The following is a 12,530-nucleotide window of genomic DNA, read 5'->3' as shown; positions in this document are numbered from 1 at the left end:
ATTAGGGATTTCCTGGCTTTTATAGGCTGTATATGACAGGGTGCAGGCATGTCATGTAGGGCCTTCAGAAGCTTGGCTCTATTCTCTCTCCAAACAAATAATTTATTCTTTGAGATTAGCTTCTAGATAGGACCCCTTTTTCTCTGGCTCAGTATTAGCTTATTTACCAGTAACTTTCCAGGTCTCGGTTCAGACAACCCATAAAACCAAAGAACCACATAATGCTAAGTGGATTTGGCCTTAGCAATGATCTGGGCATGGGGCGGCCAGGTAGCACAGAGAGTAAGAGCACTGTCTCCAGTGTCGGGATGACCTGGGGATCGAATCCCGGGCTCAGACACTTAGCACCCACCCAGAAACACCTGGCCGTGTAAACCTTGAGCAAGTTACTTAACCCCGATTGCTTAGGGGCATCCAGGTGGCTCAGCAAGTAAGAGCACCGGCTCCAGTGTCCGGATGACCTGGGGACCAAATCTGGGCTCGGATACTTAGCACCACACCCAGAAATAACTGGCCGTGTAACCTTGAGCAAGTTACTTAACCCTGATTGCTTTAAAAAAAAAAAAAGAAAGAAATGATCTGGGCAATATTTCATTTTTACAGATGAACAGACTGAGGCCCAGGGAGCTGAAATGATCTGACAAAGATTGTCCACTTTGTAGGTTGCAAGGTATCTTTTAAAAATACTGAAATAATAAGAATAATAGTTAGCATTTACAGAGTACTTTAATATTTGCCAAGTATTTTACAAATATTTTCTCATTTTATTCTCACAAGAACCCTGTGAGGTAGGTGTCATTATTATCCCCATTTTACAGATAAGAAGAGTGAGGCAGAGGTTAAGTGCCTTGCCTAGGTTCACATGGCTTTTAAGTATCTGACCATATCGAGCTCAGGTCTTCCTGAGTCAAGGTCTAGGGCTTTACCCACTGTACCACCTAGCTGTCTCAGTAGTTCTAAATTGTTACTGCAAAGGGTATGATCGGGGAAACTACTGCTGTGCTGAACTGGGTCACTCTTCACATGGTCCTGGGATCTCTTAATTGTTAAATCTAATGGCCTTTTCCCATTCTTTATCCTTCTTGGCCTCTCTGTAGCCTTCGATACTGTTGACCACTCTCTTCTCCTTGAATCTCTCTTCTGGGTTTGCATGGCACTTATAATTCCCTTCCAAACTTCCCTCTTACTATGGAAGGCACCAATATCCTCCCAGTCAACCAGTCTCACAATCTAGCATCATCTTCAACTCTTCACTCTCTTTTTCATACCCCTCCCCTCATATCCAATCCACTGCCAAAGCTTGTTGACTTTACTTTCATAACATTTTTCAAATATTCCACCTTCACCCCTCTGACAATGACTCCACCCAAGTGTAAGCCCTTATCTATTCATGCATGGATTATTGCAATAACTTTCTGGTTACCTGCCACAAGTCTCTAGCTCAGTCCAATACATCTTCCCCTCAACTGTCAAAGTGATAGTCCTAAAGCAGAAATTTGACCATGTCACTCCCTTACTCGATCACCTCCAGTCTCCATATCACTTCCAGGATCAATTATAAAATCTTTTTTTTTTTTTGGTATTCAAAGTTCTTCATAACCTGTCCCCTCCACCTTTTCCATTTTCTTATACCTTACACCATAATCCACAAAGTACTTTTCAGTTCTATGACACTGGAATGTCAGTGAACACCTAGAAAAGGAAGATGTAAGCACAGAGAGTATGGCCATACGCCATACTCACCTTATTTGTTCTGACAAGGTCATTGGAATTATAGATCTAGGGATGAGAAAAAAACAGTTTGCTCAGGTTTTAGCAAAGCATTCAATAGAGTTTCTCATGCTGTCCTTATGAGAGAAATGTGGGCTCAATAATAACACAATTAGTTGAATTTTGGATAGTTTGAATAGATAGACTCAAAGCATAATTTGTTGGTGGATTTATGTTGACTTGGAAGATCTCCAAGAAGAGGTCCAGGGATCTGTCCTTCACTCTAACATTTTTTTTCAATGACCTGGATCAAGTACAAATGTCAGGTTTATCACATTTGCAGATGACATAAAGCTACAAAGATGAGCTGTCACACTGGATGACCCGTCAGGATTCAACAAGAAATTGGCAGGTCAACGTTAAGTCAAATAAAATAAGATGAAATTTAATGGAGATAAATGTAAAATCTTAGCCTTGGGTTCAAATAATCAATTTCACAAGTATCAAATGGATGAGGCATATCTAGATAGCCTTTCATAAGAAAAAGATTGGGGGTAGGGCTTTAGCAGACTATGAGCTAAACATGAATCCACGGTGTGAATGAATCAACCAGAATGGCCAAGGGTCTTGGATTTAGGCTATATGAAGACTGGTCAAAAGAACTTGAGGTAACATATCTTCAAGTCTTTGGAATTCTGCCATCGTAGGAAAGAGGGATTAGACTTGTTTTGCTCAGCTATGTATGAGAGATCTAGGAGCAATGAGTGAAAGTTACAAAGAGGCAAATTTAAGCTTAATGTCAGGAGAAATTTCCTAAAAACTAGAGCTATACAACAGTTAAGTGCACTGCGTGGAAAAGTAGTGGAAGACCTACAATTAAGAACTGGATGCCCACTTGTAGGTGGCACATGCTGAAGTGAGAATTCTTTGTCGGGCATGAATTGGATTAGATGGCCACTTAGGTCCTAACTTTGAAGTGCTCTGATTCCTATCAATGACCCAGGTAGGAGGTAGGTGATTCAAGTCTTAGGTAATCTCAGACATGGAAAGGACCCCAGAGGCCATATAACACAACCTGTACTTGAAAAGCAATCCCCTCTGTAAAGCACCTGCAAAGTAGTCAGCCAGACATGACTCTTAGACCTCCAGCAGTGGGAAACCCAATATTACTATGCCCATTTTGGAAATAAGGAAATTGGGGATGCTCATGGGTCAGGGTCACACTGATAATAAAATTTAGAATGGGGACAGGAATGCAGGCATTTTGACTGTAAGATCAGGGTTCTTTCCATTACATTGCATGGTGTGGTTATTACATTTATAGACAACACTAAGCTGGAATGAGCTAATCCACTGAATGTAGGAATGGAAAAAAACCACGGCCAACAACAAGGCTAAAGTTGTAGGATAAAGTCAATAGGCTGAAATTTATTTCATGCTTCAGGGATCTGAATTTTCATCAGTGTAATTAATCTGATTATGCATGTAGATTGCAACCCTGCCATTTTCATGGGTTTCTGTGGGTGAAAAACATCCACCTGGTGGTACACTGTCTGATTGTTCATCTCTCTGAATTTCACTAGGCTGGTTCTTGAATGTCAGGCATGAAGACTCTCACCAAAGTCAAAGTCATTCTGCCTTGTTAGAATCTACCGGAATTAGCCTTTCATTAGTACAACGTTCTAGAACCCAGAGTTCCCTGGATGAGGCATTAGAGCTGGATCTCTGGTGGAAGAAGAGGAAATTCAACAAAAATGAGGGTAAGGTCCTACATTTGGGCCCCAAAATCAATTAGATAAGAAGAGGATGAGGAAGATGCAGTTAGAATGCAGTTAATATGAGAAAGAAGGGATTCTCAATGGAATCAATAATATATGTCAATGGTTTGATCTGTCAGACAAAAGCAATGAATGGTATATAGAGAAAGGAAGGTGATTGTCTTGCTTTATTCTGTCTTGACCAGACCATATCTGGAGTACAGTGTGTCTCAAAAATCTTGGTGGAGTGTTTAAGATCTAATAGATGGAAACTTTAATAGCTTAGAACTGTACTAAGACTTTTGGGGCACCTTGTATTTTGTTTAGATCAGAGCACTATATTTTAGAAGGACATGGAGAAGTCGGATGGTGTCCCCAAGAGGGCAACCAGGGTGATAATGAACCTTAAGATCATACTGGATAAATATTGGGGGAAGGAACTTGGAATGTTTAATTGGAGAAGAGAAAACTTACAGGGGACATGGTTGCAACCTTTTGATATATGAAAAGGTTGCTATATGGAAGATGGACTTGAATTTTCTGCTCGGCTTCAAAGTGAAGAACCAGGAGGCATGTTTGGAAGTTTCAGGGAGGCAGATGTTGGTTTAATACAAGGAAATACTTAACAAGAAAGGGAGACCTTTAAGGTGGTGAGTTCCCCATCACTTCAAACAGAGGATAGAGACTGTTTGCAAGAATGCTAAGATAGAATTTGCATTTTAGGTAGGGGTTGAAGTGATGTCAAATTCAGAACCCTGTTTGTGCCACACGAAGCTCCCCTATTTTCAAATCAGATTAAAATGTAATTGGGAAATGTTTAACAAAATAAATAAAAACACAATACAACATAGATAATGTTCACGTGTGGTTTTCTAAGGCATCCATCTATTTGAGTTTGCCACCACTGGGCTAAGTGACCATTGAGTGCCCTTTCAACTTCAAGATTCTCCTCTGTTACAAGTACCCAAATTAACGACAAAAGATAAAGGAAGGAAGATGCTATCTGCATCTAGAGAAAGAACTGATAAATAAAAGCATGTTTTGAATGGTTTTACATATTTTATGTATGTAATGTGTATAGAATATAGTATAGTATATATAGAATGATTTTACATATTTGTGTATACACACACACACACACATATATATATATATATATATATATATACACATATGTTTGTACTTAATGGTAGCCATCATTAGAGGGAGAGAAGAAAAAAATTTGCATAACTTTATGATGTATTTAAAAGAAACAGCAAGTAGTAAATATTAGATTTACCATTTCTTGTGCAAACATCATTTTATTTTAATATATTATGGAAATGCTTGTTTTATTCCATAAATTAAAAATAAAATAAATTTTAAATTAAAAAAATCTATGAAGCTATGATTTTTGGCAAATTAACCCTTTGCTTTAGTTAATAAAATCCTCCTTACCTATTTATCCTTACACTCAATTTCTATTTGCCAGAAATTTTGGACATCTACATCGCTCACCTATCCAGTAATTGTTTCCTCCTGGTTCTTTTTTCCTTGTATGCTTTGTGATTTGCTGCAATTATTGTTCTTTAAGAATAATGAAAATAACGATAGTGAACTTTCCACTAACCATGTGTTAGGCACTGTGCAGATCCCTTTACAATTATCTCATTTGATCCTCATAACAACCCTGGGAGGTTTGTAGATCCTATAACTCTATTATTTCTATCTATTTTTGACCCATTTTCTGTTTTGACCTTCCAGAGCATAAATAAGGTCCCTCTCTCCTCCTAAAATACCTCTCCCCCAGTGGGTTTGGGGATATTTGGAATTTCCTAATTAGGCTTTCAGTCATTGCTTTGTTTGGAAGCTTAATCTCCTGTTTAAACACTAATGCTCATGGGAGAGGCAACACATTAAGCCTTATCAATCATTTGCACTTCAATATGAATGAGTTGGCTAATTGATTCAACATATATTTATTGATTGCAGAACACAGAGTTTAAGAAGACATTGTCCCTGCCTTCAGCATCTTGGGAAAAGAAGTTACTATATGATCATCACCACTTAGACAGCTATGAATTGTGAAGACTGGTCCTGGTCGCCTGGGAATTGAGCCTTCTACCTTCATGTCTCTTCTTTGCCCCAAAGTTTTAGGGGCATCCCATTGGTTACCAAGGAAAGTTCAATGCTCACCATTCAAGTCTGTTGTCACTCTCTCTTTTTTCATTTTAGGATTGATACTATGGACTGAACCTGTGTTTTCATTAATATAGTCCACAGGAGAAGGGGCTCCGTCTAACAGTCTGTGATCATTGCCTAGACAAGAGCACAGAGAGGTTGAATGATTCGCCTCAGGTCCCACAGCCACTATGTGTCAAAGCTGAGACAGGAACTCTAGTCTGCCTGGGTTTGCGGACAGTTCTCTATCCACTATACCACACTGCATTTCCTTTTTGTTTCTTTTGAAAAATAACATTTTAGTGAAGCATTTTGTTCTGAAATAGCAATGAATTCTCAGTATCATCCTCTACTCCCATAGCACCTTCCATTAAAAATAATAAAAATAGTGATGCAAAATGGACATGATTGGTTGATTGATTGATTTAGCAACTGAAACAGCCATTCTACCCTTAGAAATTCATCCTTTAACAGAGAGGAATAATTTCCTACAGTTATCTAGAGCCGACACTGGTCATCTTATTTTATTTGAATTCTGTTGTCTTTTGGGGGTCTTAATTTTTACTATTTTATTCATTGCGCATTTTGTTCTCCTTTCTTTGCTTAGCATCAGTTCACACAAGTGTCCCTATTTCTCTGAATTCCTCATATTTGTTTTCCCTTAAATTAAAATAAGGGCCAGCTAGGCAGTACAATGAATAGAGTGCTGGGCCTGGTGTCAATAAGATTTATCTTCCTGAGTTCAAAACTGGTCTCAGACACTTACTAGCCATGTGACCCTGGGCAAATCTCTCAACCCTGCCTGTTTACCTCAGTTTCTTCATCTGTAAAATAAGCTGGAGAAGGAAATGGTAAACCACTCCAGTATCTTTACAAAGGAAACCTCAAATGGGGTCATAAAGGATTGAACAACAAATAGTAAAATAATATTTTATCATATACATATGCACAATTAGTTCAGCCTTTCCCCAATGTATGGACAAATATTTTTTTAACTCTTTGGTTGCTATGAATATTTTGGTATATATGACCAGCCTACCTTTATTTCATACCACTCTTATTGATGAACTCTACACTCAATCAAAATGGACTACCTTTCATTCTTTGAATATGCTCTATGCTTTACCATTTTTGTGGATCGGCTCCCACTCTTCCTTGTGACCAGATTGTCCTCTCTTAAACCTTTACCTGTTGAAATCTGTTCTCTAAAATAAAACTCAGATATCTCTACCATGAGGGTTTCCTTAATGAAATACTTCCATATTCATGCCAAACCCCACTCCCATCAATAACAATCTTTTCTGACCACAGACCCACCATAACATTTAGTTTACTCCTCTAATGCATGTAGCATCAATTAAACAATCAACTAGTATTTACTGAGTGTTATTTGTCAGGCATTGTGCTAAGCTCTGGGGATACAAAGAAAAAGAAAAGCAGTCCTTGCTTTCAGGGAGCTGGTTCCAATGGAATGGAAACATATACATAAATCATTACCTACAAAAGAAATATTGGAGGGAACTCAGTGGATAGAGCATCAGCCCTGGAGTCAGGAAGACCTGAGTTCAAATCCAGTCTCAGACACTAGTAGCTGTGTGACCCTGGACAAAAAAAGAAGATAAATACTGAATAGATGGAAAGTAGATTCAGAGGCGGATAACACTAGCACTGGCAAAACTGGAAAAGATTTTCTTATCATCTGTTACTTTATAGATTAGATATTTGTGTATGTGACATATTCCTCTTCCAAGCTGTAAGGATTATAGGTTTAGAGCAACAAGGCACCTTAGGGACCATAAGGTCCTACCTCCTTCATTTTACAGATGAAGAAACTGAGGCCCAAAGAGGGGAAGTTCCTTATCCATGGTGTTACAAGCAGGGAGTTAGAGAGCGAGGATGTGAGAGGCACCATGGCCTGGTATGTAGAACTCTGGTCTCAAAGCTGGTTACAGGTTCTGCCTTTGACTCCAAATCCAAAATGGTTTTAAGAAACATTTTCCTTTTTTATTATGAAATTAACAAATATCAGCAAGCATAATCATTTCAATCTGCAATGAAGAATAGAAAAAGTGATTTGAATATTCCTTGTTTTCCATTGCACCACACTGCCTCTAGAGTTTAGAGCTAGAAGGGCCTTCGAGTGAAGGTAATACAACACCCTTATTTTACAGATGAAACTGAGGGCCAGAGTAGTTTCATGAAAATAGGGACTAGATCATATCTAAATCTAAAACTCCAGCACAGTGCTCTGCACATAGTAGGCACTTAATAAATGTTCATTGACAGTAAGAGAACTCAGTTCTGTAACACTCGCAATTATGCTCATTTTCTCCTATTTTTTTTGTCATGTGTTCACAGGGTCTCGAATTTAAAGAACTCCCTTTACCCCAAGTAGCTCAAAGGACATTGTGTATAATTTGCAGACATATTATTCTTCTTTGGGTATGCATTCATGCATTTGGTAGGTAAACACTGTTAGACACTTACCAGTCAAGGTCAAGTTAAGGACAGGATAAACTATGAGTGGTTAAGTGATAAACATATACATAGGCCCATTAGAGGAGGCGTGTAATTGGCTACCAGTACAGAATGTTCTATACTCCTCCTGAGTTTGTATGGGAGAATAGATAGGCAGTCACAAGAAATGGTCTTAGATGCCACTACTTGTAACTTTGAAATGTCAGTTTTATTATCTCTATTGTATATTATATTGTATATATTATATATCACATGCCCTGAACATCTGAGAGAATCTCAGGCATTTAGCAGCAAGTTCAGAGGAGAGTCAAGAATAGAACTGAGAAGTTTTTACTCTTAGCAATCCCATCTAATCATGAGATACCAGCTCCTCATTGGCCCTGTGCCAAGAGGTTGGAAGATTAATAGCTAAGAAGCTAAAACAAATAGAGGCCACTCTCTCTCCAAATAAATCTATAATGTTCTTCAATATAACACAGTTCTTCTCAACAGACAGGACACAAATCACTGACAATCCTCATTTTAGCAAAACTGGAGGGCCCTGATGGCCCCATCTTAAACAGTCCAGTTTTTTATCTATCATCTAGGCAGTAGAGATCAATGATCTCATATGCGATGAGAGATATTCGAGTTCTCCACAGGACCTTAATAGGATGACTAGAAGATGAAAAAATTTATTGTGACCTTTGTAATGTCATTGATCTGTTTATGTGCCTGTTGCTAAAATAACATGATAGGTAAGCATAACCTAATATTGGATAAATGTGAACATTCTCATGCTGAAGAATAAGAACATAACTCATTTAGTCTACTAAATCAGGTGTGTTAAAAGCTTCATGAGGCAGCTTCATTCAGACAAGTGGAATCCTAAAAATAGATCCTTTAATGGTCAATTTTCTTTTTAGTTTTTCTTTTTATTTTTCTCCACTCTTAATACTATTGAGCTATCTCCTCAAAGGCCATACTGAACAATGGGTAAGGAGCAGGACTAAGAAGTCACTGCTATGGTATCACTCCTATTTCTAACATTTACAAAGTGCTTTTTTCAGAACAATCTGGGGAGCTAGGTAATAGGATTATTAGTTTTCCTGTGATGTAGGTAATAGTCTGATCAGCATTCCCAGTTTGCATATGAAGAAACCAATGTTGGACCAAACCAATTGTCACTTGCCCAGTTTGTGAGTGTCAAGCCTTGGAACTGTAGATTGGGTGCTCTTTCCCTTACACCATACTCAATTCTACTGTAAAGTATTATCATTGATACCAAGGAAATATTATTGACTTTGGATGCTTCCTATTTAGAAGGGTGAAGTTTTATGGCATTGGTTTTAGACTATAAATCAGTACCACTTGCCCTTCCTCTCCTTTTAGATATTCTCTCCTTCCTTGGTTTCTGAAGCATAGCTCTCTTTTGGTTTTCCTCCTACCTATTTGGCTGTTCCTTCTCTGTCTCTTTTACTGGTTCATCTTCTTCCTCTTGGACTTTGTAAGACTATGATGTCCCTTACCTTTCTTCCTTTGGGCCTTCTTTTCTCTTAGTTGATGACCTAATCCATGGGTTTATCCATCACCTTGACACAAATGACTCCTAAGTTAGTATACCCAACATGATCCTCTTTCTTGAATTCTACTTCTATAGCTTGATATACCTTCTGACATCTTCACTTGGATGATCAGGTATGGCATCTCAAAATCATCGTGCCCCAAACTGTGCTCATCACCTCCTCCTATTAAATCTATCCCTCCTCCCAAATTATCTATTATTGTTTATGACCCCACTATACTCCCCCCCTCCCCACCTAGGCTCTAAATCTTTGCTTCTTCTTCCTCCATCACTCCCCATAACCCCAACCAATTGCCAAATTATTTTGACTCTAGGGACATGATATCTCTCATATTCATCTCTTCCTTTCCACCCATAAAACCACCACGCTAGTTCAGGCCTCCACACCTCTCACGTGAACTATTGTCATAGTCTCCTAACTGTTGCCTTAACTTGTATTTGAATGTTTTGGAAGATTTCCAATCTTCATTTAATGGATAAAATAATCTTAAATTAATACACAAGTCTGACCATGCTGCTTTCCTGCTCAAAAATATTTACATAACTTCCCATGCCTCTAGGATTAAATGCAAACTCCTTAGCTTCTCGTTGAAAGTCCTCCATAACCTGGTTTCAAATTATTCTTCCCAAATTATTTTGTATCATTTCCCTTCTTTCATTCTTTGGTCCAGCTCCACAGTATTATTAACTGTTCTACAAATGTCACCTCCATGCCATTGTAGAGAGGCTGAACCTCTCCATAATGACATGTGGGAGACAAAACTTTGCTTTTCAACCAGATGCAAGGATTAAAAGGATGTAGCTGGTTTTAAACTGGGAGTACTCTGCCTGCCTTTTATTAGCTAAGTATAATGACTGACTGAAGAGCTCTCAGCTTATACTTAGCAAAGAAAGTTCCAGACCCCTTTATACCTGTAGTGGCAAGCACCCCAGCATCTCCAGGGTAGCTGCCAACACAGGTTCTTAGATCTGCCTTTCTAAAGGAAAGCAATTCAAAATGGGTTAACAATCTTGCTTTAATCAATCAAACATATATCATTTATCTAGTTCAGGAGAAAAAAGTCAGCACCCTGAACTTCAGAGTATATAGACAGAAGTTACAAGTAGACAGAGAAACAATTCAGCAGACAGGCTTCCAACTGTCTGACCATTACATCCATACCTAGTCACAGTTACCAGAGAGGGAAGCACCAAAATATGGCTTTCCAAAGCCAGGGGTCTCAACAGCTGCCCAGAGTGTCATCTAGTCAAATCAAACAACTCTTCTCAAAGTGAGCCCCAAAACAAAGCCACCCATCAGGGTTTATATAGCCTTCTCCTGGCTCAGAGAATGTAACAACCCTCTTGACCCACTACCCAATGAAAAAGCAACTGGTGTGGGCATCCCTGAAAAACAAGCCTCCTGCCACAAGCTCCAGGTGCACTTAAGCCTATCAAAGGGCCTAGGGGCAGGGAAGATTTTAAATTCCCATTCGTATAACAATGCCTTAACATACTTGAAGACTCAGCAAGGCAAGAATTGCAGGCCCAGTAGAAAGCAGGCTCAGCAGAGATGCTACAGTGCCAATCTTGAAAAGACTGACTGCATCCAGTGAAAAGCAGACCTAGCGGATTATTCCCACACCTGGCAAAGAAGAGGCCCAGGGAACCCAGTGGAGCAACATATGCAGTGGAGATACCATGTTGTACAGAGCTTCCTGAGCACAGTTCAGAACCATCTACAGCAGATAGCATCTTGCAATGTTGGAGATGACTTGCCCCACCATGAGCATTATTTTTTGCAATTTCAGTTTTTTTGTTATTCTGAACTCGACAAATACCAACAAACGCAAAGAACAGAAAAGAGGACTACCTATGAAAACATGAACTCCACTACATCCAGCTTTGTCCTTTTTCTAAAGTATATAATAAATTCAGCACCTTAGTTTCAAAGCTGTCCTTGTCTATGGCACCTTGAATCTCCTTCTGCTTTATTCTATGCTTTATTTTAAATATTTCACAGATGTTTTTTTCCCTCTCTTTTTATTTTTGCTTGAAAAACTCTTCCTTGTAACCAATAAGCATGGTCAGACAGAACAAATTCACGGATTGGCCATATTTTAAAACGTGCATCTCATTGTATATCTCTGGTCCATCACCCCTCTCTCAGTTCTCTAGAGTAGGCCTGTACAACATATGGTCCGCCAAAGGATTTCTGGCAGCCAGAGAAAACTGTAGAGGATCCAAAAGTAAAGATGTAGCAAGTACTTTGTCCATGTCCCAGTTAACTCACGTTCTACTAGTCGCTATTGTGCCTGTCATGTAATATGGCAGGTGGGTTGCCCCTGTGCACTCTCCTGTTTGTCGTGACCTGCGGCAACCAACCATTGTCAATCTGTCTCTAAAAATCTCTCTGCGGCTGGAATAAGTTTAGCCTATTTTGATTTTGACCCCTACCTACTTTCGAGTTGTGCAGATCTGCTCTGGATTTCTCCTCCACACGTATCCCCTATGTGCAAGCCCCTTATTCCCCCTCCCAATCTCTGCGGATGTTTATTCTCCTCGTTGATGGTGAGTATATTTGTGGGAAAGTGCACTCCATGTTTATGGGGTTAATATTCCATTGTACATCTTCTTGCTGTGCTTTTCTTTCATTAAATGCCTTTGCATTAAACTTATTGAGTCTTTGGAGTAATGAAAAAGTAGATACATTAGTGGCGGCTTGTGAGCTATCATTCTGAGAAGATGTTAATCCTCAGAGAATCTTGAATCTGGGTTTGACGTTTTGTGAAGGTGTGTTGGTACTACGCCATGATAACGCATCGCAGTAACAGATTAATGTAGGACTTCTGTGGAAAGTTTAAGTCTTATTAAGCATGCTT

The sequence above is a fragment of the Petaurus breviceps genome, unplaced genomic scaffold (genome assembly GCF_028583685.1).
Source record: "Petaurus breviceps papuanus isolate PSGF00001 unplaced genomic scaffold, PetGlider_PUasm1.0 214, whole genome shotgun sequence".
NCBI lineage: Eukaryota > Metazoa > Chordata > Mammalia > Diprotodontia > Petauridae > Petaurus > Petaurus breviceps.
Note: the sequence above shows the minus strand (reverse complement) of the source record.